General features: G+C 45.8%; 1 protein-coding gene across 4 annotated transcripts in view; it reads left to right on the forward strand.

Annotated features, from left to right (window-relative positions):
- The first annotated feature begins 617 nt into the window (after nucleotides 1-617).
- FLNA (filamin A) overlaps nucleotides 618-26,750 on the forward strand; it is a 233,810-nt gene continuing 207,677 nt past the window's right edge. For 3 of the 4 annotated variants that reach the window (XM_033922576.1, XM_033922585.1, XM_033922603.1), the window contains exon 1: nucleotides 657-830. The gene's annotated coding sequence lies outside the window, so the exon portion shown is untranslated. Of the gene's footprint in view, nucleotides 831-26,750 lie in introns of all 4 variants that reach the window. The other variant, XM_033922594.1, reaches the window with a different exon arrangement.

A 26,750-nucleotide genomic window follows, 5' to 3' on the forward strand; every position in this document is an offset into this window, starting at 1 on the left:
AAAGCAGAGGTGTTGGGGGGGGGGAAATGACCCTAAGCAAGAAGCACTAGGAGATGGGAAAGAGAAAGTTCTTCCCTCAAGAGACACACTAGTATTGAAGGAAAACAGAGGGAAAGAGAGACATCCCTTAACCAAAGACAGAGATTCTAGCACCCCAAGAATGAGAGAGGCAACCCCAAGCAGAGAAAGAGAGAGACCCTAACTAGAAACAGATGCGTCGCGTGAAAGAGACACCCCTAATCTAAACAGAGGCAGATGTGTGCACGAGAGAAACCCCCTAACCAGAGGCAGGTGTGCGACAGAAACCCTTATGCGCGCTGCTGTATAAAAGAGACACAGATGTTGGGGAGAGGAAGAGACACTGCCTAGCCAGAAAAGAGGAGATAGAGAGTGCGAGACATTCGCATCCGAGACAGCCAAGCCCAAGGAGGCTTCTCCATACCGTGCCAGTGGCCAGTGCCCCAGCCCCCCCCCCTCCCCCGTGAGTGCCACCGGCCCCCGCCCTGTGCCTGCAGCCTCGGCATTCCTGGGCAGGCTGATCTCACCCATCCATCCTCTCGCACGGCCCAGAGAGGCGTGTTCCTCTGGTCAGAGACTCCCCCCCCTCCGCCCCGGCTCGCTCTCTCTTCTATCTACTTTTCCTCTTTTTTGTTACCAATTAAGGCTTTCTCCACCGGAGAGAGAGCAGAAGGGATCAGGGGTGGGGGGTGTCTCTCTACTGAAGGCATTCCCCCTACGATCAGGAGCTAAAGGCAGAGCGCGGCTCAGGCAGGGGAGCGGCACTCAGCTCGCTTTGCGCTTCCAGAGGGGGCAAAGGACAAAAGCTCAAGGTAAGTTGCACATCCTCCTCCCTAGGAGAGCACAGGGCGCTGGGACCCGGACTTTTTTTTTTTTAATTATTATCCATTCACATTGCTGAAGACAAGGGGCAGAGTCCGGTAACAGACGTGGGATGAGTCACCAACGGGAGAGAGAAGGGGAATACTGGAGGAAAGGAGAACTGGGGGGGGGGGGTAGAGAGCTCCGACCTGGCTCTGAGGGCTGGCACGCTTCTGCCTAATGCCGGGGCTGGTGCCAGGCTGCCTGCGATGTTCCCACGGGGGTTGGGGGGCGTCTGTATCCCCGCCTGACCTTTTGGTCAATATCCCGCTTCCTCCCCCGCTCTTCTTTCCCGGCCGCGGACGGATCCGAACAAGCTTAAAACCTGCGCTGCTGCCTAGCCGCACTCACCTTTCCCCGGTGATCCCCAAGTGGGAGCGGACGGGGGAGGGGGGGGGGCTCAGGTTCGTTGGTGGCACACGGGGGGGGGGGCACAAATCCATTAGCAGCGTCCTGGATTTATTTTTTTTTTCCGCACTTTCTTTTCGGGATGGGAAGGCAGATTTAGGACCTTGTCTTTCGTACTGCACACGCCCACAGCCCTCTCTTACCAGGACTCAATATAAATACTTGCGGGGGGGGGGGGGAAGGGAGGGGAGCGGGAATGGGAGAATGTACACACACCTTTCTACGGGGGAACAGCCATGCGCGTGGTGTACAGTGCGAGAGCCCTCCGCGGGGAAAGGAAGAGATGAGGGGGGGGGGGGTCGTCGGTGGTGGTGGGGCAGTGAGGGGCGAAGCCTCGGACTGATACAGAGGATCCCCGGTAGGGAGAGGGAGAAGTGAAGCCTGTGGCAGATGCGGAGGATCCCCCCCCCCCCGCGGTGGGAAGTCTGACGATTAAAATGTGGGGTAGGCAGGCACCAAAAAGTTCTCAGCAGGGAGGAGGGGGAAGAGGGGAAGGCACCAAAGATCCTCAGCCCCAGGGGGGTAAAGCCGGAGGGAAAGCGAGATTTGGACTGCAGTGCTGTGCTCGTCGTTTGTATTTACATGGTCCAGCCCCCCCCCCCCCATCAGAATCCTCTATATCACGTGCTTATGAATGTAGAGGAATGTGTGGGGTGCTTTAATCAATATGATATTTGCTAGATACCTGAATTCTAAGTTCTGTTGCAAAATCTTTATAACTTATATAACAAAAAAAAAATAGACCAAATAGCTATGAATATAATAATGCAATAGTTTACCTATAGCATGAGGTATTGTGGCTGTAGCACTGGCCAGGACAGTAGAGGTCTCTCCCCTGGGGTGGCGGGAGTCAGGCAGGGTGTAATGGCATCACGTTGTGTGCTCCGATAGCCGGATGAGTTAAGCGGTTTCCAGCTGAATTTGAGGGGGGGGTGAGAGGGTGCCCCCCCCTGCCTATCATCCTCACAGACGCACATTCAGCTGACTTTATTGGCATGACACACTTCCCAACCCTGAAGGTTGCTTACACTGGTTCAATCGGCTTGGGCAGCAGGCATCTATCGGGGGGAAAACAGCAGTAATGATCTAGGGAGGTGGGGACAACGTAGTGGGGGGAGGGCTTTATACGATCACATGACAAGAGGGTGGAGTCTTTTCTTTCTAGTATACAGGAAGGGACCACAGGCTGAGTGTCTTAGTATAAGGCTTATAGTTCATACAGTGGAAACTAGAGAGTTGCGCGGGGACAGAAATCCCACCCGTCCCCACCCGTCCCCGCCAAAATCCCACCCATCCCCACCCGTCCCCGTGAGGAATCCCTCCGTCCCCACCCGTCCCCGTGAGGAATCCCTCCGTCCCCACCCGTCCCCGCGAGGAATACCCTCCGTCCCCACCCGTCCCCGCGAGGAATCCCCTCCGTCCCCACCCGTCCCCGCGAGGAATCCCCTCCGTCACCATCCTTCCCTATAAACTTCAGAAATAGTTATTTTATTTAATTATGCTACTGAATTAAAGGCTCTGGTAGAGACCCATTTACAAATAAGCAAAGAGACTATTAATTTGGAAATATTAATTGGGAAGAATACATACTTTGTAAATGGGTTTCTACCAGAACCTCTAATGTAAATATAAAATATAAATACTCAGCTGATGAGAACCCACAAACTGTCAGCTGAGGACTTCCTTTGCAGTTGGCCTGGGGTCCCTTTTGCCAAGCTTGGCAGGCAGCAGTAGCGTCCCTGAGTCACAGATGCTGGCACCTCAGTGGCTCATGGATGCTGCCAGCGACTGCTGCGCTTGGTGGAGGGGAGTTCTGACCATCTCTAGAGGAGGTCCTCTGCTGGCGGTGCTTGGGGATCCCCACCAGTCACAGCAAGGGCCAACAAGTACTTCAACACTGTAGAAATAAAACCAGAAATGCATTTCCTTTTCTTTTGAACACAAAACAAAGATATCTGCCATATACATTTCCCAAGGCAGATGACTCTATGCAATGTCACCTCGGTAACAAAATACAAAAATAGACAAATACACCCCCTCCCTTTTTACTAAACCACAATAGTAGCACAGGGAGTTACGCTGAATGCCTCGCGCTGCTCTCAATGCTCATAGGCTCCCTGCGCTAAAAAACAATATTGCGGTTTAGTAAAAGGGAGCCATAGTGCAAAATATAGACAACAGATATAAATTCTCAAAACAGACACATTTTGATCACTAAATTGAAAATAAAATCATTTTTCCTACCTTTGCTGTTTGGTGATTTCATGAGTCTCTGGTTGCACTTTCTTCTTCTGACTGTGCATCCAATCTTTCTTCCTTTCTTTCAGCCTCCTGTATGTTTCCTCTCCTCCAGACCTCATTCTCTCCCCCAACTTTTTCTTTCTGTCTCCCTGTTCCCCCTTCTTTCTGTCTCTCTGTCTGCCCCCTTTCTTTCTTTCTCCGTGCCCTCCCCCAAGCCACTCGGTTTGCTGCCACCGCCATCGGGGAATAGTCCCCAAGCCACCGCTGTCCCAAGCTTTCCCTGCAGAAGCGTCGCGCTGACCAGCATTCCGCTCCCTGACGTCAATTCTGACGTAGGAGAGGAAGTTCCGGGCCAACAAGGCATTTCTCCTCATTCCATCCAGCCTGAGCCCCATCTCTCCTTGATCCAGCATTTCCCTTCTGTGTCTGTCAGAATTACCATTCCACCTATTTTCCAGCATCACCCTTCTTTGTGTCCATCTCACCTATATCCCTATCTCACCACTTTTTCAGAATCTTCATTTGTCTCTGTCCTTGTCTTTACCCCATATTCACCATTTGCCCTTTCAATGTCTTTATCTCCCCCCCCCCACACACACTTTTTCAGCATTACTTCTATGTCTCTATTTCACCTCCTCTTCATGTCCCCTCTGTATCTCTATCCTTATTCAGAAGGTCCTGCTTACCCTTTCTCTTCTTTGTGTCACTATCTCCATTTTCAGCTTTCCCCCTTTTTCCTTTGTTAATGCACCCTGTAGCCAGAATCTTTCCACCCTCTCTCCACTCCGGCCCAGCCCAGTATGAAATATTTCCTTTTGTTTCTCTCCCCTCTCTCTTCTCCTCCCTCACCCACGAGTCCTGCATCTGGCCCTCTCCCTTCTACCTGCACCTGGCAACACCCCCCTGCTCTCTTAAGCAACTCGTCAGCAGCGGTGATCAAGACAAGCTGCCGACATCGAGGCCTTCCCTCTACGAGTCCCACCTTTGTGGAAAAAGGAAGTTGAAACAAGCGGGACTCGCAGAGGGTAGGCCCCGACGCCAGAAGCTTGTGTCGATCGTTGCTGCTAAGTTGCCGAAGAGAGCCGCAGGTAGAAGGGAGAGGGAGATAGGAAGGCTGTAGAAGCTCCGGAGCATGACACCGAACCCGGCCAGGATGATTTCTTTTTCAGGCTGCTGCTGCCGCTACCATCCCCCACCCGAAATGACAAAAAACAGCCTAATGCCCGCGTCGGGAAATAGCCATGCTGAGCAGTGAGCTCAGCACGTACACAGATGAAAGCCTTGCTTGCTGATTGGTCCGGCGGCACGGTGGGGCGGGGCCGCCGGACCAATCAGCAAGCAAGGCTTTCATCTGTGTACGTGCTGAGCTCACTGCTCAACATGGCTATTTCCCGACGCGACGCCAGACTTGCATCGCCAGAATTTAGGTAGGTTGTTTTCATCCCCGTGGGAGTCCCGTGGGCAAGGGGGCGTCCCCGTGGGAGTCCCGTGGGTCAGGGGGGCATCCCCGTGGGAGTCCCGTGGGCCAGGGGGCGTCCCCGTGGGAGTCCCGTGGGCCAGGGGGGGAACCCGCGGGATCCCCGCGGGACCCGCGGGATCCCCGCGATCCCCGTTCCCGTGCAGACCTCTAGTGGAAACGTGCTTCAGCCACCTCTAGGATGCAAATGAGGGATCTCCTCATCTCGGTAAAGCTGGAGAGAAAAACGAAGGGCCTCGTTTAATAATGCACATTAACCGACTGAGGCAGAGTGACTTACAACTGAGTACAAAGCTGGTGAAAATTCACAGTGAAGAATACTGTAATGGAGCTTGCCTTATTTAAGGTGTTACAGTAAATAAGATGACTGTTTTCTGTTATGGGGGGGCAAAACTCTATAATTCCTTGCTGAGCCAGTTGAGGATAAAGTTTCAAGCTTATAAAAATTTTTATAAAACGTTAATCATAAATTCTAAGTGTTTAACAACATAAAATTTAAAATGGGATCCAGAAAACAAACTTTTAATGACATACCAATACTAACATGGAACAATAGGGTGGGGGGGGCGGGGAATACAATTTAAAAGAAAGAGAACAATTAAGGATGTGTATAAAAGCATTTTTATGAGACTTAAGAAACTCGGGCTCGTTACTAAACCCCAGAAGAGCTTCTTACTGTGGACTAGCGAGGTAAATGCTCTGACACTAATTTAATTCGTATGAGCGTTGGAGTATTTACCTCACTGGCCTGCAATAAGAAGCACTCCCGCGGTGTAGTAAAAACCCAGTGTTAGTTTTCATTGTGCTGTGTTTTATTATGTGTGGGGTTTGTTATTTTTGGAACCTGTCTAGGTGTAGATGCCCATTATAATATTTTGTCCTCATTAAGTCCAAACATTCCCCCAAAGGGAACAAGAGTGTTAGCCAATTACGAGTTAGGTGTAGATGGTACATAAATTTTTAAATAATAAATAAAATCACATTAATGCAGGATAGTGAATGAAGCTAGATTCAGAGGCGTAAAGGGGGGATGTGAGGGGGGCTGTCCATCCCAGGTGCCATGTTGGTCGGGGCACTGATACCCCTCCTCCCCGCCTCGTCCCCTTCCCCCATACCTTTAATGAAAGTTGTTGCTCATGGCAGTCAACAACATGCTCCTCGCTACCCCATCGGCTCTCCCGCTGATGTCACTTCCAGGTGCCGCACATAGGAAGTGACATCAGAGGGAGAGCCAACAGGATCACGAGGAGCACGTTGTTGACCTGCCGTGAGCAACAACTTCAATTAGAGGTACAGGGGGAAGGGGGGGCCCGTGTGGCAGGCGGGATCGGGGAAGGAAGGAGAGAGGGAGGGGGCGGGCATGCATGGTCGGATTGGGGAAGGAGCGAGGGGGGGCAGAGATGGTGGGGGAGGGGCACCACTGCTGGGTAAAACCAGGAAGATGGTTTGTGGGACTCCTTAGAAACAATCCTCAAATACAAACAAATCCCACTGAAGGGTACTCCAAAAGAGATATAGTGAAGAGGAATGGTCTCAGAAACCTACGTGGGTAAGGATATTTCAATCCAATACCAAGTCATTAAAGGTTTGTAGTTTCCATCACTGACCAAATTACCTCCACCTCTTTTTTTTTTTTTAATATAATTTTTATTGAGGTCCACCTCCTAATTTGTGTATGCAATCTCTAAACTAAAGAGGAATCGGAGCAAAAATCCACAAACACAACACTTATATCCTCCAGTTCAAACGCTGAAGCTAAAGCTCAAGACTTAACTTTTATACCTAAAGCATGCAGTTGAAGCACACATGCATATGTGCTTCACTGTATGCTTTAGGTATAAAATAGTTAAGCCTTGAGCTTTAGCTTCAGCGTTTGAACTGGAGGATATAAGTGTTGTGCTTGTGGAATCTCTAAACTGTCATACATTAATTATTTTATTGCTTTTTTCTTTTTTTTTATAGACAGCAAAACTTTACTTATCTTAAAGTGTGCAGAGTACTGATGACAAGCCCAATGGGGCACCATTTCGCCAATAGCGTGGCTTTCTCAAGGGTTCTCAGGATACTTTATTTTGACATCCTGCCTTATTTTGGGCTATTGGATTGAAATATCCTTATCCAAGTAGGTTTCCGAGACCATTCCTCTTCACTATATCTCTTTTGGAGTACTCCCCTGAAATTCAAGGTGGTTCCTTTCCAGGAACCCCCATGAATTTGGAAAACCGCAAATGCGGTTTTTCGCCTGTCAAAAGGCAGGGGAGGCAGGAGAAGGCAGCTGGAGCGCCGGCGGGTGAAGAAAATCACTTGCGGTCTGCTCCAACCGCCTCTTCCTATAGTAAAGTCGGGCTACACCAATCAGGAGCTGCTTTGACACGCAGCTCCTGATTAGTGTAGCCCGACTTTACTACAGGAAGAGGCAGTTGGAGCAGCCTGCAAATGAGCGAGTCTGCGATTCGCGAACCGCAAATTTGTGGGGGAACACTGTACATTTCAGTGGAATTTGTTTGTATTTGAAGAGAGGTACCACTTCCCTGAGCACCTCTCATCCTTGCTACACCACTGGCTAGTAATGGGGAAACTGGGGGGTGGGGGGGGGGCAGTCCAACCCGATCACAGTCTTGCTAAGGCCACGGCACCCCACTTCCTCTCCTTGCCATGCACGTGTGCCCCTTGCCTTCCCCCATACCTTTTTTACTTCCCTGGTGTGAGGTTGCTGCCCACATCGACGCTCTCTCTGATGTCACTTCTGGGGCCAGCACTTAGGAAGTGATGTCAGAGGGCAAGCCAACACCAACTTGGGCATGCTGCTTACGCTGGAGAAGTTTAAAAAAGTATGGGGAAAGGGAAGGGGGCATGCGTGTGGTGGGGGAGGGGCACCACTCACTCTTACTACGCCACTGGCCTGGTGCTCTAGAGGTGATACACAGTCACAGCCAGGGATTAGAACTGAGGCAGAGGAAGTTGTAGTGACTCCTCCAAGCTCAGATGGGTCAGTGACCAAGCAGGGAATTAGAACTCAGCCTCAGGTTCAGAGAAATAACTTCCCCAAGGTCACACAGAACTGAGGGCTGGCACTCACTTGTTCCTGCTGTTCTTTGGATTCCTAGTTTTCTGCCCTGTCACTGGGCAAATGCCTATAACCCTGGCAGCCATTGTGCCCTTCCTCTAGTTCCTAAGTAATGGACTCAGCAATTAGGAAGACTGGGTTTATTAATAATGCAGCTCGTGGAGTGCACAGGGCTGGACATTTATTATATATCACAGCAGATAGCAATCACATGCCACAGAATCAATACACGAGCCAAACTCACTAAGCCGTATAGCCTTGCTTTCTCCGGAGTCAGGCCAATACCCAATGCACCTCTTGCACGCCCCACTCTGCTACTCCAGCTCACACTGATCCAGTAGGCCCCCTCTTGTGAATTTCACCTCTTCTGTACTCTTTGGCCTATTGGATGTCCCCCACTGTATATATCAAGCCACTACATGAGCAAAATGGCCCCCGAGTCCATGGATGGGGCAGCTTCCTGGAGACACACTGCCTGAATTAACTAGCAGATAGGCTTCTGTAGGCGAGGAACACTGTCCAGCTTGGCCCCTAGGCCTTGATTTAGGCATTAACATAGGCAGCTGCCCGGGGTGCCACACTGTGAAGGTACCGCATACCTGGTGCCCTATTCTGCTCTGTGATAACTGAAGGAGAATTCTCCCCTCCATACCGCTCTCTGGTCTTGCTTATGGGTGCCAACATCTTAAATCCAGCCCTGACTAGACCCCACTATGATCAAACCAGCATGAGCGACCTGTTTTCATCTAACAATTCACCCCTAACCCATACTCAGCTGCTCAGGTATTTTTGATAAACACAATGAACATGCATGAGATACCTATGTACCTCTTTCACTATGCAAAATCTAGGGTTACCATAGTGCTCCAGAAAAAGGAGGACAGATTGAGACATCCGGGTTTTACTTCCATTGAAAGCAATGGAAGTAGAACCCAGATGTCTCAAACCGTCCTCTCTTTTTCTGGAGCCATATGATAACCCTATGATCTAAGTGATACATATTAATTGTGGATACCTAAAAAGCAGACTGGTTGGGTGTTGCTCAAGGACTGGACTGAGAACCACAGCTCTAACCTAAACTGAACCTCTCTCAGTATATTTACAGGTTTTGTATAAGAATTGTAGCAACCGTCTCCGCGGGGCGAGGAGGGGTGAAGGGAATGTTCTTTTCTATAACAAAATTTTTTTCCACAGTTTCTATTTCCTACGGTCCTCAATTTATAGTTCTGATCAGTGCGGGATTTTGGATTTGCATTTTTCTGTAGATTGAGCACTCACTTTCTTTGTACAGTTGGTGGTTGCTGTGGAATAAATAAAAATGATATAACCCCCCCCCCCCAAACAACTGAACCTCCCCCACTGCCATTTGTCTTTAGCTATCTAACTCTGACATGCCTCCAGGTGGGTCTGGGTGAGGGGTCAGCAATAAAAGCTGATGAACATCCGATTTCGCTTCCTTTTAGGGCTTTAACCAAACTACTGTCCCTAGAATTCACTCCGAGGATAATGTGTGCCACAGGGATTAATCTCTGGTCTGGCTGCTGGGTTTTTGGTTTTTTTTTACATTTTGGTAACTGATTTTGCAAAAGGACTCTTGGGTAAGGTTTGCCTCTTTGTAGCTAATACTAATAGGATAGACCAGTGTTATCGCAAACTGTGTGCCTCCTGAGATTTCAGGTGTGCTGTGACACATGGCATGGCGGAGAGTCGCCAACGCCGGCTGACTGCCTACAGGATGTGCCTCTCAAGGTGAGATGCATGTCCTGTAGGAAGTCAGTTGGCACGGATGACTCTCCTCCCGGCCGGCATCTCTCCCCGTACCTCCTGGATCCCTCCACCGAAGCGGGCTGCGGCCAGATGGGCCTCCACGCGCTTCTAGGTGCCTGCTTGCCAGGGCACTGGATTTAGTGTACCACTGGACGGAAAGTTTGCGAGAGACTGCCCTAGAAGGTGGATGAGGAGAGATCTAGCAAAACTTGAAGAATTGTCTAAAATTTGGCAGCTAAGATTTAATGCTAAAAAAGGCAGCAGGTAAAAAGTACTGCTATGTGGGGCTGGCTCAAGGATATTGCCTACTCTCTAGGTCAGGAGTGTCAAAAGTCCCTCCTCAAGGGCCGCAATCCAGTTGAGTTTTCAGGATTTCCCCAATGAATATGCATGAGATCTATTTGAATGCACTGCTTTCACTGTATGCCAATAGATCTCATGCATATTCATTGGGGAAATCCTGACTGGATTGCGGCCCTTGGGGAGGGACTTTAGGTGAATCTTCAGCATTATTTCCCCTCCTAATTTCACTTCAATATTCCTAGGCACTTCCCTAAGATTTTAATAAACCCAGAACTCCACGATAACCTCAATGTTACGTTTCCCAGAAAAACCCTGTAAAAAAATGCACAATTGGATATTTTATATATTTAAATATTAAGCTACATTTCATATATGCATAACAAAGACAGTTTCTAAAAACCATTTACCTGGGCAAATGGGCTATTTGAAAATCCCCACTCTCCTTGTACATAAAAGTACTTGCTAATAGCTCTTTTGAGCTTGTGTGGCTCTCGGAACTTTTTTTTTTTTTGCTTTGACTCCAACTGTTGTTTTGCTACCCCTTCAAAGCGGCTGCTCTAGGCCAGTGTTTTTCAGCTTAACCCTAGAGTACACCCTTGCCAGTCAGGCTTTCAGGATCTCCGCAATGAATAGGCATACACTTGATTTGCATACAGTGCCTCCATTATAAGCAAACTTCTTTCATACATATTCAAAGCGGAGATCCTGAAAACCTGCCTGGCAAGGGGGGTACTCCAGGACCAAGTTGAAAAACACTGCCTAGTCAAGCCTGACGGTTGACCCAGCCCTGCTTCTGTGCATGAAAGAAGAGCAGAACCTGGGGTGATTGTATCTGTTGACATCAAGGTGGCCAAACAAATGGAAAAAGGTAGCAGCAAAAACCAAAAGTGGGGCACAGTTCTGTGTATGTCTAGTAGCACTATAGCAGTGGTCTCAAACTCAAACCCTTTGCAGGGCCACATTTTTGATTTGTAGGTACTTGGAGGACCTCAGAAAAAATAGTTAATGTCTTATTAAAGAAATGACAATTTTGCATGGCTATTGAGACTTTTCTTTAACAATAAACAGAAAGACTTTCTAGGGTATAAAATACAAATGTACACAAAAACGTCGACGTGAATTCTTGTTGTTAAAGCCGGAAGTTATTGCTCTTGGGGCAACTTATTTTCTTCGTCATCCATGTAAATGTGTGATAGTGTATCAATCGCAAAAATATGTTTTCTTTGATCCTAGTCAACTGATAACCTTCTTGTCAGCTGCTCGCCTGAAAAAAGGAGAGGATCTATGAAGTACGCATAGATTTTGATTTCCTGCCTCAGCCAACAACCTTTATTTTATCTTTACTTTTATTTCTTTGTTATTATCTCGCTGATTTCTACATCTTGGTTCTAATATTGAGGACTTGAGTTAAAGTTAAGCTATATTAAGCTATCTTGGAATAGTGGGTCAGTAGGACATAATTGTACTTTATTTGCGGCTTAACATTATCTTTCTGTACAAGTGTTAACTTGATTGTAATTGAAAATTGATAAATAAATAAAATTTAAAAAAAAGATTAACATACCGAAGGCCTCAAAATAGTAACTGGCGGGCTGCATGTGACCCCCCCCGGGTCGCGAGTTTGAGACCACTGCACTATAGCAATGATGAACAGTAGGGTAAATTCATTTGAATTCAATGTACACTGTTAGTAGTTCAGAACGAGTCAGTGTAGCTCTTTTCCTGTCTAAGTTTGTGCCTAAGGCAATCATGATGTCAAGGGATTTGCCCAAGATCAAACGGAGCAGCTGTGGGACCTGAACTGGGCTTCCCTGGTTATTAGCTCAGTGCCGTTATCATAAGTTAGTCCTCTATAACCCTACTTGGGTGTATGGGGGGAGCAGTTGCATAGTGAGGATGAGTGGCACACCTCCCCCACCCCCTCCGCTCTTTCCCATCTTCCCCTGCCACGCACGCCCCCCCCCCTTTCCCTTCCAGATACCTTTTTAATTTTCCAGCCGCGAGCAACATCACAAAGGCAGCAAATTCATAATGCTGCTCACGCAGTGAAAGTTAAAGAGGGAAGGGGTGCATGCACATGGCAGGGGGGTTGTCAGGAAGGAGCGGTGGAGAGGAGAACGGGTGCCTGCGCCCCTTACAAAGACTGCGCCTGGGGTGGACCACCCCCCACTCCCCCTTAGTATGCCACTGTGAGGGGGGGGGGAGAATGGCCACCAGAAAAATGGAGGTGATAATGCCTCTGTATCAGTCTCAAGTGAGGCCTCGTTTAGGGGTCCTTTTACTAAGGTGTGCTAACTGATTTAGCGCATGCTAAATGCCAAGGCGCCCATAGAATATAATGAGTGCCTTAACATTTTGCGCGCCTTAGTAAAAGGACCCCTTAGAGTAATGTGTACTAGAGAATGACAAGGGGACCGTTATCTGCAGGTACCCACAGGACAGGGACGGGGACAGAGCCCTTGGGGATAGGGGCAAACTTTGCCCTGTGTCATTCTCTAAAAACTTGAGCCTGGTATCAATATGTAAAAACTTAATACATCTTAGAAAATTGGCAACTGAATTCAATGATTACAAAAATCTGCAGAAGCTGCTTTTGGATTTCAATGAACTACTGTCAAACGACATCATTTGTGTCTTGTCTGTCATCTGCAATGTCTTTCCATTGTGTGCCCAGCTGCAGTGCAATAATAATAATAGTAATAATAATTTTATTCTTATATACCGCCATACCGAAAAAATTCTAGGCGGTTCACAAAAAGGTGAGCTAATACATGGGATACAGATAAAATACAAATTAGAATAATGGACTTAAAAACAGATAAAGACAGAAAGCATTTACAATATAATGCAGAAAATACTGGCATGGCAGGGAAAGAAGTAATACATAGAACAGATAAAATACATCAAGTTGAATATAAACAGATTTATCCATCATTGCTGGCATCAAGGAACATTTCTACTTATTTTCCTGTTTAGGTTCTCTTCTACACCCGTCTCTGAAAGACAATCTAATTACTCTCCCAGATGATTTAAAATAATAGACAACTGAATCTTTGGGAAGGTTGTGCCAAAACCAGATAGAAATGGAAGGTTCTATTTGTGATTTATAAGCAGTTGTACTGTCCCTTTTTATACTTTAATAAAAAGATTTAAATATAAAAATCATAAGTGTTCGAGGCATGTGCAAATGAGGACAGAGTCCATGAGGATGGGGTGAGTGCAGGGACAGAACTCGCAGGGACTGGAACAGCTTGTGAGGACAGGGCAGGAACAGAGATGAAGCTTGTAGGGACAGTGTCCATGGGAGACAGAGCTTGTGAGGACGGAGTGGAGACAGGGACAAACTTTGTCCCTGTGTCATTCTCTACGGTGTACAGTTCTAGAGACCACACCTTCAAACAAATGTAAACAGGATACGAGTTGTTCCAAAGAACAGATACTAAATGGTCAGTGTGCTCTCTCTCATAAAGTGTATGAGGACAGATTTTAAAGATCTCAATATATATACTGTACTTTGAAAGAAAGACGGGAGAGGAGAGATATGATAGAGACATTTAAATATCTCCATGGTATAAATACACAAGAGGGGAGTCTCTTTCAACTGGACAGAAGCTCAATAATGAGGGGCATAGAATGAAGTTAAAAGGGGACAGACTCTTCTTGAGTAACTTGAGTTACTTCTTCACAGACATGGTGGTGAATTTGTGGAAGAGGTAGAGATGGACTGTTTCTGAATTCAAGAAAGGTTGGGATAGTACAGAGCAATGACATAGCTAGGACTGAATAGACCCTGGCCAGAAAAACAGATGAGTCCCCTATAAACACAGAGGGGCATAATAAAAAAAAGTTTTAAGTCTGTTTTGGGCTTAAGACTCTAGTCGCCCAAAGTTGGCAGCGTCCAAAGTCCATTCTCAAAAAATATGTCCGAGAATCATCTGCATATATGTCCAGCTGTTTAATCATCCAGACCGCCATGCTGTCTATCTTTATACTGCATTCTTGTCCAAAAAAATAATCCAAGTCCCAAACGCCTAGAAAAAGACCTTTTGGATGTGGGAGGGGTCAACAAAGTGATGGACTGGCCACCCAGACATGACAACAGAGTAGTGGGGCACCTTAAAGGGCACTGCTGTGAACTTCACATACAGGGTGCCACATAAACATCTCACCACAACTCCCTTGCAAGTCATGGTGAGCCTCCCAAAACCTACCATACCCACCTGTCTACCATTCCAATAGCCCTTATGGCTGCAGGTGGCACCTATATGGCAGTACAGTAGGGTTTTTTGTGGGTTTTTTTGGTGGACTCACATTTTTCACCATGCATGCAGTGGTTAGAGTGGCTTATGGGCCTGGGTCCTCCTCTCTATTGTTCACTAGCCCACCCCTCAGACTACTTAAGCCACTTCTGTGCAGCTCTACTAGGCTTTCCTATGCTGATGTTCTGGAAGCAGGTATGTACATTTTTATTCTGATTTTTATGGCGGTGTGAGGGGGGTCAGTGATCACTGGGGGAGCGTGTGGGGGGTCTGCACTTGGTGTCTGCAGTGGTTATCTGGTCACTTTGAATACCTGTTTTAGATCGCTTAAGTCACAACATATAAGTTCCATCTACGTAGTCTCATTAAACTTTCGATTATTGCTGTAGGATGACTATGTTTGGTCAGCCCTAACCACTCCTCAAAAAATGCCCCTTTTCGCTCTGGATGCATAGCGGCAGTCGAAAGGCCTATGATGCCTTTAGATATTTTTAAAACCCATTTCGATTATCGGCACTTGGACAATCTTTTAGGTCGTCCAAGTGCTGATTTAGGTGGGTTTTTAGATGTATTTTTGTTTCGATTATGTACCTCACCATCTCTCCAGTAAACAAACCCTGCTAAATGCAAACACATTCCAGCCTTATATGGAAAATCTATCACAATAATAGAAATATAAGTGGAAGTGCAGGATATCAGAGATACACATTTTCCAAAGCTGTCATACTACAATTAATAAATTCAGAAACAACAAAAAACAGTTTTATCTACCCTTGTTGTCTGAACATTGCTTTATTCCTAGTGTTTTCTTTTTCTTGTTCTTTCTTAATTCTTTCCAGTGTCTCCTGTCCTTTTTACTTTTTTTCTCTCTGCATCCATTAACCATATTTCTTCTGTCCTTTTCTATCCTATCCAGTGTCTTCCTCTGCTCCTTGCCCCAATTCCTCTTCACAATGTTCAGTATCTCTTCTCTGTGTCCCTTTCATACTCTATCCAGCATCATCTTCAGTGTTGCCCTTCTGTGTCCCTGACTCTGTGCAGCAGAGAGAAGCCCTAGTGGGGCAGGCCACAAGCAGCTTGTTCACAGTGCTGCCTCTGCTAGCTGGCCACCGCTACTGCTGCTTTGGGAGGCCTGAAGTTATGTCAGATCTCATAGTGGGGGGTGGGGTCATCAGGAGGTGCTGCACAGGGGGATAGGAGGGATGGAAAGGTGCTGGGTGGAGAGATGAAGAAATGTTGGACATGGGGAGGAGGAGAGGATGGAAGAGATGCAACAAAGATAGAAAGGGGTGAGATGAAGAAATCCTGTATAGGGTGGAGGGGAGGGGGACATGCAAGGAGAAGAGAGAGGGAGATATGTTGGACATAGGGTGGAGGACAGGGAGAGATAAAGCAATGTTGCACATGCTAATGGAGGGGAGGAAAAGAGAGATGCTGCATGGAAGGGAATAGAGGTTTGATCCATGGCACAAGGCAGGGGAAGAGAGAGATAGACGTGATAAACAGTAGTAATAGTAAAGAGAGGTGGTAGACAGTGGGAAAGAAAGTGTTGGATATGGCAGTGAAAGGGACGGTACAGAGATGGAAGATGGATGGTGAGCACAGAGAAAGAAGAAAACGTCAAATGGGCAGGAGACCCTGGCGAACAAATTAACAGAAAATGGAACCAGAGCCTGGGACCAACATAATTTGAATAATAAAATGACCAGACAACAAAAGGTAGAAAAAAAAATTTTCTTTTCTTTTTTGTAATTACAATAGAAACATAGAAGATGATGGCAGAAAAGGGCCACGGCCCAACAAGTCTGCCCAGTGCAAGCTGGAAATTGGACCATCAAAGGTGAAAAGATCCACAGCGACAGCACTCAACTTCAAAAAAGGGAATTATGATGGCATGAGGAAATTGGTGGGAAAGAAACTCAACGGTAGCGAAAGGAAGATGGAGTCTGTAGAAAAAGCCTGGTCCCTACTCAAGGGCACGGTGAAAGAGGCACAGAACCTGTACATCCCCAGATTCAGGAAGGGGTGCAAAAAAAACCGAACAAAAAACCCAGCGTGGATAACAACTGCAGTAAAAAAGGCGATAAGTGACAAAAAAGCATCGTTCAAAAAATGGAAAAAGGACCAAACAATGGACAACCAAATGGAACACAAAGAACACCAAAGGGAGTGTCACCGTGTGGTTAAAAAAGCTAAAAGGGAATATGAGGAGAGACTGGCGGGGGAAACAACAAACTTCAAATCGTTCTTCAGATATGTGAAGGGGAAGCAACCGGCAAGGGAAGAAGTGGGGCCATTGGATGATGGAGACAAAAAAGGAGTGGTAAAAGAGGAAAAAGAGATAGCAGACAGGTTAAATAAGTTCTTCACGTCAGTCTTCACGAGGGAGGACACATCCAATATTCCGGAACCGGAGGACATTGTAAATGGGGATCAGGATGAAAAGCTGGTCCAACTAGAGGTAAGCCAAGAGGATGTCCTCAGGCAGATAGACAGACTAAAGAGCGACAAATCGCCAGGTCCGGACGGCATTCACCCAAGGGTACTCAAGGAACTAAGGAACGTAATAGCAGAGCCACTTCGCCAAATATGTAACCTATCCTTAAAAACTGGAGAGATCCCGGAGGATTGGAAAATTGCGAATGTCACACCCATCTTCAAGAAGGGTTCAAGGGGGGACCCGGGGAACTACAGGCCGGTGAGCTTGACCTCGGTCCCGGGAAAAATGATGGAAGCACTGATTAAGGACAGTATCTGTGAACACATAGAAAACAATGGACAGCTAAAGTCGAGCCAGCACGGCTTCTGCAAGGGTAGGTCATGCCTCACAAACTTATTGTACTTCTTTGAAGGGGTAAACAGACAGGTGGATAAAGGGGAATCCATTGACATCATTTACCTTGACTTTCAAAAAGCCTTTGACAAGGTACCGCACGAAAGACTGCTTAAAAAGCTGTGGAGACACGGGGTGCAAGGGGAGGTCCACCGATGGATCAAAAACTGGCTGGCGGACAGGAAACAGAGGGTTGGAGTGAAGGGCCATTACTCGGACTGGCATGGGGTCACGAGCGGAGTTCCGCAGGGGTCGGTGCTGGGACCGCTCCTGTTCAATATATTTATTAATGACCTGGAGGCAGGAACAAATTGCGAAGTTATTAAATTTGCGGATGACACCAAACTCTACCGCAGGGTTGATACCATGGAAGACTGCGAAGATCTGCAAAGGGACCTAACGACGCTAGAAGAATGGGCCAAAAAATGGCAAATGAACTTTAATGTAGGGAAATGCAAGGTCATGCATGTAGGGAAAAAGAACCCGATGTTCAGCTACAAAATGGGAGGATCACTGCTAGGGGTAAGTAACCTTGAAAGAGACCTGGGAGTGATGGTGGACACGTCTTTGAAGGCGTCGGCACAGTGCGCCACAGCCTCAAGAAAAGCAAACAAAATGTTGGGTATCATTAAGAAGGGTATCACGACCAGGACGAAGGAGGTCATCCTGCCACTGTATCGTGCAATGGTGCGACCGCATCTGGAGTACTGTGTCCAATATTGGTCGCCGTATCTCAAAAAGGACATGGCGGTACTTGAGGGAGTCCAGAGAAGAGCAACTAAACTGATAAGAGGTATGGAAAACCTCTCATATACTGACAGACTGAAAAAGCTGGGGCTGTTCTCCCTGGAAAAGCGGAGACTTAGAGGAGACATGATAGAAACCTTCAAGATCCTGAAGGGTATAGAAAAAGTAGACAGGGACAGATTTTTCAGATTATGGGGAACCACAAGTACAAGGGGGCACTCGGAAAAATTAAAAGGAGACAGGTTTAAAACAAATGCCAGAAAGTTCTTTTTCACCCAGAGAGTGGTAGACACATGGAACGCGCTTCCGGAGGCTGTGATAGGCCGGAGCACGTTACAAGGCTTCAAAGAAGGTTTGGATAGGTTCCTAGAGGATAAAGGAATTGAGGGGTACAGATAAGAGTAGCGGTAGGTTATAGGGATAGTCTGGGACCATTGCTCAGGCAATGGGCCTGATGGGCCGCCGCGGGAGCGGACCGCTGGGCGAGATGGACCTCTGGTCTGCCTCAGCGGAGGCAACTTCTTATGTTCACTCTAATGACCCACCCCCTAATTTCTTCCTTGAAGTGATCCCACATGCTTATCCCATTTTCTCTTAAAATTCAGCACGCTGCTGGCCTCAATTACCTGCAGTGGAAGACTATTCCAATGATTAGCCACCCTTTCGGTGAAGAAATACTTCCTGGTGTCACCATGAAATCTCCCACCCCTGAGTTTCAATGGATGTCCTCTTGTCGTCATAGGTCCTTTAAGAAAGAAAATATCCTCTTCTACTTCAATATGGCTCGTGACATATTTGAACGTCTCAATCATGTCTCCCCTCTCTCTACGTTCCTCGAGTGAGTATAGCTGCAACTTACCCAGCAGTTCCTCATACGGGAGATCCTTGAAATGTGTATCCTGTCAGAGCTGGTGTTAAGACAGCGAGCTTGAGCTAGAACCTAACAGAGAGGAAAAATCTTTTTTTGTTTGTTTATTTTGTTTATACCACAGCACTGGTGTAGGGTTGAAGAGGGCAAAGAGGGGGGGGGAGTGAAGAGGCTACAAAATAAATCCACCAGGATGTTTGAAAACAACAACCACCACAAAACACCTGATTGGGTAGAAAAAGCAAATTGAATCGAATCGAAAAATCAATTCAATAGGCCAAATCAAATCGAAAATTTTTTCCCTGAATCGGACAGCGGTACCCCATACTGCAGAACAGAAGCAGAGTGCATCAAACTGTACTTACTTTCAAAAAGGTTAACATGCTGCTTCTTGTTGGCTTTCTCCAAAGTGAGTCCTTGTCTCTGTCTCCAGCAGCTGTTATGAGATGTTCAAGGCTGTGTTATGGTGAAGCTTTAACCTGGCAACAGGAGGGGTGAAGGTCTACTCTAGGATGGCTGTTTCAGCACTGAATTGGCTGCAATGAATTGTCGTAGAATTAGAGGATGAGGCATCGGGTAAGGGAAGCTGTGGAGCCTCATTCGCCTCGTGTGGGAGCTGATGCCCCCCACATCCCCTCCTCAAACTCTACCTCCTCTTCCTGCATGTCTCTGCCAAACGCACAGAAACCCCTCCTGCTGCAAATGCAGCGTTCTGTGCCTCAAAGAGATGGAGCAGAAAAGAAACCTCACCACTTGGAAGGTTTGAGGGTTTTAGCGAATGGCTTTCAGCTCACAGATTCACTTTCCATGCCTCTTCCGCACCCTCGTCTCATTACAACCTCAGAAAGGGAACATATGCGGAGGGAGTGGAGAGGCAACTGCGACGGATCTTTCTCCCACAGTGCCCCATGGGACAATTCAGCAAGGCGCACTGAAACATCCCATAATGAAACGGCCGTGCCGAATCGTCCCATTCTGCTACAGGAGGTGAGACACTGCCATGGTGTCTGAGGGACCAAAGAACTTGCACTGGAAAATGATGGCAGGAAGCAGCACAGCAACATTTTTGAAAGTAAATATACCTCACTGCACTCTGCCTCCTGCAAATTGTAGGTGGGGCCTGAGCAAAATTTTGCTTGAAGATCCTACATTTGAACTTAAACCACTGATCAGTGCTGAACACCAAAACCACTGGACCAGCCTGTTTCACGAAACGTCTGAGCTTTCTGCTCTAGGCACCGTCCTTTTATTTTTCATGGACAGTATATCCAAGATTTCTTATAAAGCAATAATTCTATCTTGGATCAGTATTCTTTTCTGCCCCCTCCCCCCCTTCCCCAAACCATTCTGGAAAATGAACATATTTCCGAATCCCCTCCCCCCCCCCCCCCGCTTTAGATTTCAATTCATTCCAAAATAAGGCTGCCGACTGGATTCAGATTCTCCTGACGGGGTGGATCCAGTCCTGGGTTTACCCCATTGCATGCCAAGACTTGTAGGCTTGCTTTTCTTAGGAAATGCAATTGGGCAGGGGTTCTGACAAAACCAGCCAGTCAAGTTTTCAGGATACCCACGATGAATATGCATGAAATGATTTGCATTTTGAATATCTCTCATGCATATTTATCGTGGGTATCCTGAAAACCTGACTGGCTGGGTGTGTCCTGAGGACTGGGTTGAGATCCCCTGATATATACCAGTACTTTTTAATATATGTATACAGCTTAGACTAGAGGCTGTTCAAATAATGACATAAATCAAAAATCATCGAGAATATGTTTGACCTCTTACTAGAGAAGTGATTTGCCTAAAAGAGACAAGTTACTGGTTAAAATTGACTTTATATATTTAGGGCCCGATTCTGTAACTGGTGCCAATATTGATGGCTGCCTTAAAAGCAGCCGCCGATCGCATGTCAATCATGCATCAGCGCCAATTTCAGAATTGCGCCTACAGGAAAGATAGGCGCTGGAAATGTAGGCCTAGATTTTCTGGGCCTACATTTCCGGTGCCTATCTTTGCATGAATCCCGCCTATATAGGCACTTTAGGCTGCCTAACGCCAGTTCCAGCATTGTCCATGCCTACTTTGGCGTTTGGCAGCCTTTAGCACCTACATAGGCGAGATTCTGGCACCTTTTATTCAAGTGCCTCACTGTTTTTTTTGCTGTTTCTAATGGTGTTCTTCAATTAACTAAGGCCCAGGTTTTAGAATTTCCCCCTTAATGACTAAATTGACTGTGATTAAAAAGGACACAATTGGCACTTTTTCTAGAATATACAATCTGGAGAGGCCACAGCTTAGTTTGTAAATGCTTTATTTATCAGTGACATGCTTCTTTTGTAACTGGAGACTCTCTCTTATTGTGAGTTGGGGCAAGGGGAGGGAGAGTACTTTATCTAGTTGTGTCCTTGTGCTGTTGGCATTCAGCTTGTGTTCATGCTTTCCAGTTTTCACAATAAAAGAGTTAAAAAAAAAAAAAAAAGTTTGGCCACTCATTAATGACTGGGTCTTACTTACTTACTCATTGTGTCCTCTGTAAATACTAAAAGGAACCATGATAAGATGATCCCGCTCCCCATTTTGTTTTCTCTCTATCTCATATACAGAAACAGAGAAAAATGAAGACAGATAAAGACCATGAGGCTCATTTAAAAATAAAAAAAAGGTCCAAAAACCAACATAACGAGGAGATAGATGGTCACCTGTCTTCAAAACATCCAAAGCATATAATCAAAAGGCAACCAAAAAAGTGTCACACAATGCTGTTTGCAAAGTGAACGTTCTGTGGGCGTGACATAGGCACGACATGGGCAGCATCAGGGAATGTGTTTCTTAACGCGATAACGGATAGCAAAAGGATCCTTTTAGGCATCCCAAAACATGACCAGATTTAGACCGGCTTTAAAAGCGAACAAGATGAGCAACAAATTGTATTTTGACCCACCAGCGATTTGGTGGTGTTGGAGATTGGAGAGCAAGAAGCGAGAGTTTGCTGAACTACTGGAGAGTTGCTGAGTCTGTCTTTGTCCCTGTCTGAACCTTCACCTAGCCAGCCGTGCTCCTCTGCCTGCCACCTCTCTTTCATCCCATACCCATATCTTCCAGGCCCCAGCCACCCCTTTCCCCAATCCCTCCTACCTTCTTGTCTCTTATCCAAGTTTCAAGTTTATTTGATTATTTGATTAAATGCCTATCAAAATACTAAGCGTTGTACAATAATAATTAAAACATTGAGAAAAGTACACAGAGACTAACATCTTAACATACTTCGTGGGTTTTTTTTTGTTAATCTATAAGGATACAATAGGAAAAGAGGGGGGGAGAACTACAATATTTATTAAGGAAAGATACAGCAAAGGGAGGAACAATGGGAGGGGAAATCAAGAGTTGCTGGACTTGAAACGAATAGTCAATTGTAGGCATCTTTAAAAAAGAAACATTTTAAACTATTTTTAAATTTCTGTAGATTGTTTTCAGATCGTATATATATAGGTAGGGAATTCCAAATCGTGGGGGCAGTTACTGAAAAGATTGTATTACGTCGAGTACCTATTATTCTTAAGGATGGGATATTAAGAGTATGCTGTGAGGTGGATCTTAGAGCTCTCGGAGGGTCGTATGGAATAAGAAGTCTGTCAATAAATGCTGGGACATCCACCATTCCACTCCCAGTCATCAAGCTCTGTGTCGTTGTCTGTACTCTGTGCTAGGAGCTGGAGAGTGAGTGCTGATTGCGTCAACTTTGTGTGTGTAACATGCGAGGGGGTCGGGTGCCTAAGGGCCAGATTCTCTAATATCGCCGGTAAAATCCAATGAACCGCTATTGCGGCTGTAAATGTAACGATTTCATAAAGATGAGCCATTCTCAAAGAACCACGCATGCAAATGAGGTTTGCAGAGGCTCACGAAGGGTTGCCAAATTTACATGAGATGAGTCGCTGGTGATATCGATCAGCACATGTGCAGAATAGTCCATGGAAAGAGGCATATATGTGCGCATGGGCCGGGAAAAAGCTATGCCGTAGGCACGCATCTTGGGGTGCCTTATTGGAGTGCAATATATACACACATCATAGGGGAGAAGGGAGGGAAGGTGCAAGCATTGATTTTCAACAAGCGCGAATGGGACTTGCCTTTAATTCATGCGCCCAAGTCGTATGATAGGTTTATCAAGTTTATAAAAAATTTGATATACTGCCTTATCAAATATTAAAGCGGTTTTACATAGAATAATAAATAAATTATAAAACATATGTTAAAAACAAATTTCAATACAATAACACTAACAGTCTGACTCACTGACAATGACTTACTGATACGAGAGATAACTAGGCAAAAGTACAATATATAGATATAAAAAAGATGGGAAACAGGCAAATTATCTAAAATACGAGGCTAATGGAAGGAAACAGACTTCCATTACCATCCTTAAAAGGACTATCATACATTGTATGCATCTTTAAAAAGAAAGGCCTTTAAGCTGCTTTTAAATTTTTCGAGGGATTACATTACATTACATTACATTAGGGACTTCTATTCCGCCTATACCTTGCAGTTCAAGGCAGATTACAAAAGAGCTAACTGGACATTTCCAGTGAAGTTACAACAGTTTTGGGGGGGGGGGGGGGTTTGTTACAAGGGAGGAGAGGTACCTGGATTAATTCTGGAAGAACTTGCAAATTGGATATTAAATTGACTGTACGTTACTGTGTGATATAACAAATAGATTACAGTTAGAGTACAAATAAGATTACGTTACATTTCAGGGATCTGAATACTTGGTTGGTGTTTTGGGGAGGAAGAGATTATTTAAGTGGAGGTTTTGGGGGAGAATTTATCTAGGAGGAGGGGGAAGGGTTGGGTTAAGATATCTGGATAATTTTTTTGAAAAGTAGGGTTTTGATTTCTTTTCGAAAAGTTTTGAAGTCGCCCGTTGCTGTCAACAGGTTGGAGATGGAGTAAGTTTTGCTGCTTGCGTCGCCAGAAGGTTATCAAACATCTTTTTGCGCTGAGTGCCCTTGAGTGGAGGAAAGGCAAAAGGGTTTCAGAGTTCTTCTTTGTCTTGAGGTGAGGATCTGGTTTAGGCGGTTGTTTAGATAGGGGGGGCAGAGCCGTTTAATGCTTTGAATAATAGACAGTAGAATTTGAATTGAATTCGTGCTTGCATAGGTAGCCAGTGAGAGTCTAGGAAGGCAGTTGTAATATGATCACATTTTCTCAGGGAGTAGATCAGTCTGAGGGCAGTGTTTTGTATAGTCTGAAGTTGTTTTATCATGTTGGCAGGACAAGGTAGATAGAGGGAGTTGCAATAGTCCAGTAATTTCTCTTATGTGATTTGGTGCTGAATTCCAGATTGTAGAGGCCATAAAAGAAAAAATACTAGTACGCATGGGGCTTAATGTATCTTAGTGAAGGAATAGCTGGTAAGTTTTGATTTGAGGAACGTAAAGTATGATGGGTAGTGTGAAGGATTAATAATTTATGTGAATGGTGTATTTTTTTATTATTATTATTTTAATTTTATCATGGGCCATAACCAGAAACACATGCATGAGAAGCGCTTTTTTCACAGTACCGGCACCTCCAGACCAGCTGGTAATTTTTGGTCTTCAAAACCCAGCGCCGCACTTGGAAAATCGCCTGGAGATGATGGAGAATCATCCGGAATGCTCATTTAGATATTGAGTTCAGTTTACTACCATTTTAATATTTATGACCTCGTTGTAATACATTTGTATGGCAAAGTCGGAGGCTGCTAGGAAGCTCGGAAAAGACCACGATGAGCCAATCTGTTAATCGTGTGGTAAAATACTGCCAAGCTAAACTGTGTGTTGTGTGTGTCTGAAGACCGGGTGCTGGAGCTGGGAGAGTGAGTACCTAGGTGTTGTCTGTCTGGGAAGGAGGACACTACATGGGGTAGGTGTAGGCGTACACAGTGGTGTTTCTGGGGATAGTAGGTGTGTGATGGATGCTCTCAATGCGCTGGTGGCGGTGGAAGCTATACTGTAGGTGGAAGAGAATGATTAGGGAGGGCCCTTTAGGAGATGCCATCAGATGAGACTGTTCAGGCCCTTCTCCTGCTTCCTGGACCTCACAGACCACCAGATAGACACCGCTTTGACTGGACTGCCATACAGGATCTCTGTGAGGAGCTCAAACTCTTCCTCCAGACTCGCACCCACTGGAATAAACCCATACCTGTCCATCTTGAGATCACCTCTTCCTTCGCGTTCCTGGGCACTGGGAGCTTCTAGTCGATCCTAGCAGCCAACACAGGCCTCACCCAGCATGCCATCTCCAACTACCTCACCCAGTTCCTCTGAGCCTTCCTTGCCCACACCCTGGATTACATAACCTTTTTCAGCACCTCCAGGTCCTGAAAAATACCATGGCACAGTTCTATGCCATAGCCTGCTTCCCCTCGGTCATTTGCACTGCTGCAAGCTTAGTCCCAAAAATCTCAAAACTTCATGTTCAAACTGCAATTAACTTTTATCAGTTTATCATAGCAAACTGTTACCAAACTAGCAGTCCAAACAGTTCAAAAATACTCTGGCTCCTTGCCAGTCCTTGATTAAATAAATCTTCTGCTTCACAAAATAGCAATTTGAATACAGTTCCAGACACTATGGACACTGTGTCTTCAACACTACAGCTTCTTGCCAATCTTTGCTTAAACAAAACTTTCTTGGATGGCCTGTGCTGGTCTCTCAAAACCCAGCCCCATTTAGGTTACATGCTTGGCTCTGCACTGAGCATATATGTGGCTTTTATTTCCTTCTCAACTCTCTGAGGTGACTTAGCCCAGTGTTCTTCAACCTTTTTACACCTATGGACCGGTGGAAATAAAAGAATTATTTTGTGGACCGACACCGGTCCATGGACCAGCGGTTGAAGAACACTGGGCTAAGTCATGGGCCAGATCCCACCCATCTCCGCCCCAGACTCTGCCCCCATAATAGTACTAATTATAACACTATTTTTTCCATTCATTTTTCATATATACACACAATATAATCTTATTAACAACACATAATGGTTAACCACAAAATTAAACTACACAAAGCACACTGTATGCTTCTCAACATTCATTCCTACCAGAACACAGATAACTCCTATGCAAATACGGGACCCAAAACTAAAAGTACTAATATATACAAACAAACCCTAAGATTCAAGACTCTATGTTGTACAATCCCAGAGAAAAAGAAACAAATGCATTTCTTCCTGAACAGTGCAAAATACAGACAGCAGATGTAAATTATCAAAATTGACACTATTCAATCACTATATTAAAAAATAAAGTCATTCCCCCTACCTTTGTTGCCTCCCTCCCTCCATGCAGCAAAATATATTGTATCTTACCACCAGGCAGGAAACGTAAGTTAACGAGAGACAAAGTGACCCAGGACCAGCACATCCTGTTTACAATCCTCTCCTCTTCCCTCCAATTTCCATCTGCATTGTAATCCCCCTGCATCAGCCAGTTACCAGCCAGCTCAACACCTATTGGTCCGCAACACGGAAGACTCAGCTATCCCATAGGTCGGCATTTGGTTCTCGAATGTCCCCGGGAGCTAATTGGCAAACATGCCCTGTCAATCAAGTCACAATACAGTCTGTTTGTTCTATCAATCATAATGTCTTGGGCCCGATGCATGTGCTGGCCCTGTGGACTGGCAGGAAATTTCTACAGACTGGCACCGGTCCACGAACCAGCGTTGAAAAACATAGACTTAGCCGATATCTTAATCTACAGAATATTCCTTTACTAAAACATTCTTCTGCAGCAGTGTGCAAAAACTCAATCTCTCTCACCTCATACACTGAATTTTATCAGCTAACTACTGAACCTTAGCTATATCTCTGGGTTCAGTGTGAAGGGGCTATCCTCCCAA

This window comes from Geotrypetes seraphini, chromosome 1 (genome assembly GCF_902459505.1).
Source record: "Geotrypetes seraphini chromosome 1, aGeoSer1.1, whole genome shotgun sequence".
Lineage (NCBI taxonomy): Eukaryota > Metazoa > Chordata > Amphibia > Gymnophiona > Dermophiidae > Geotrypetes > Geotrypetes seraphini.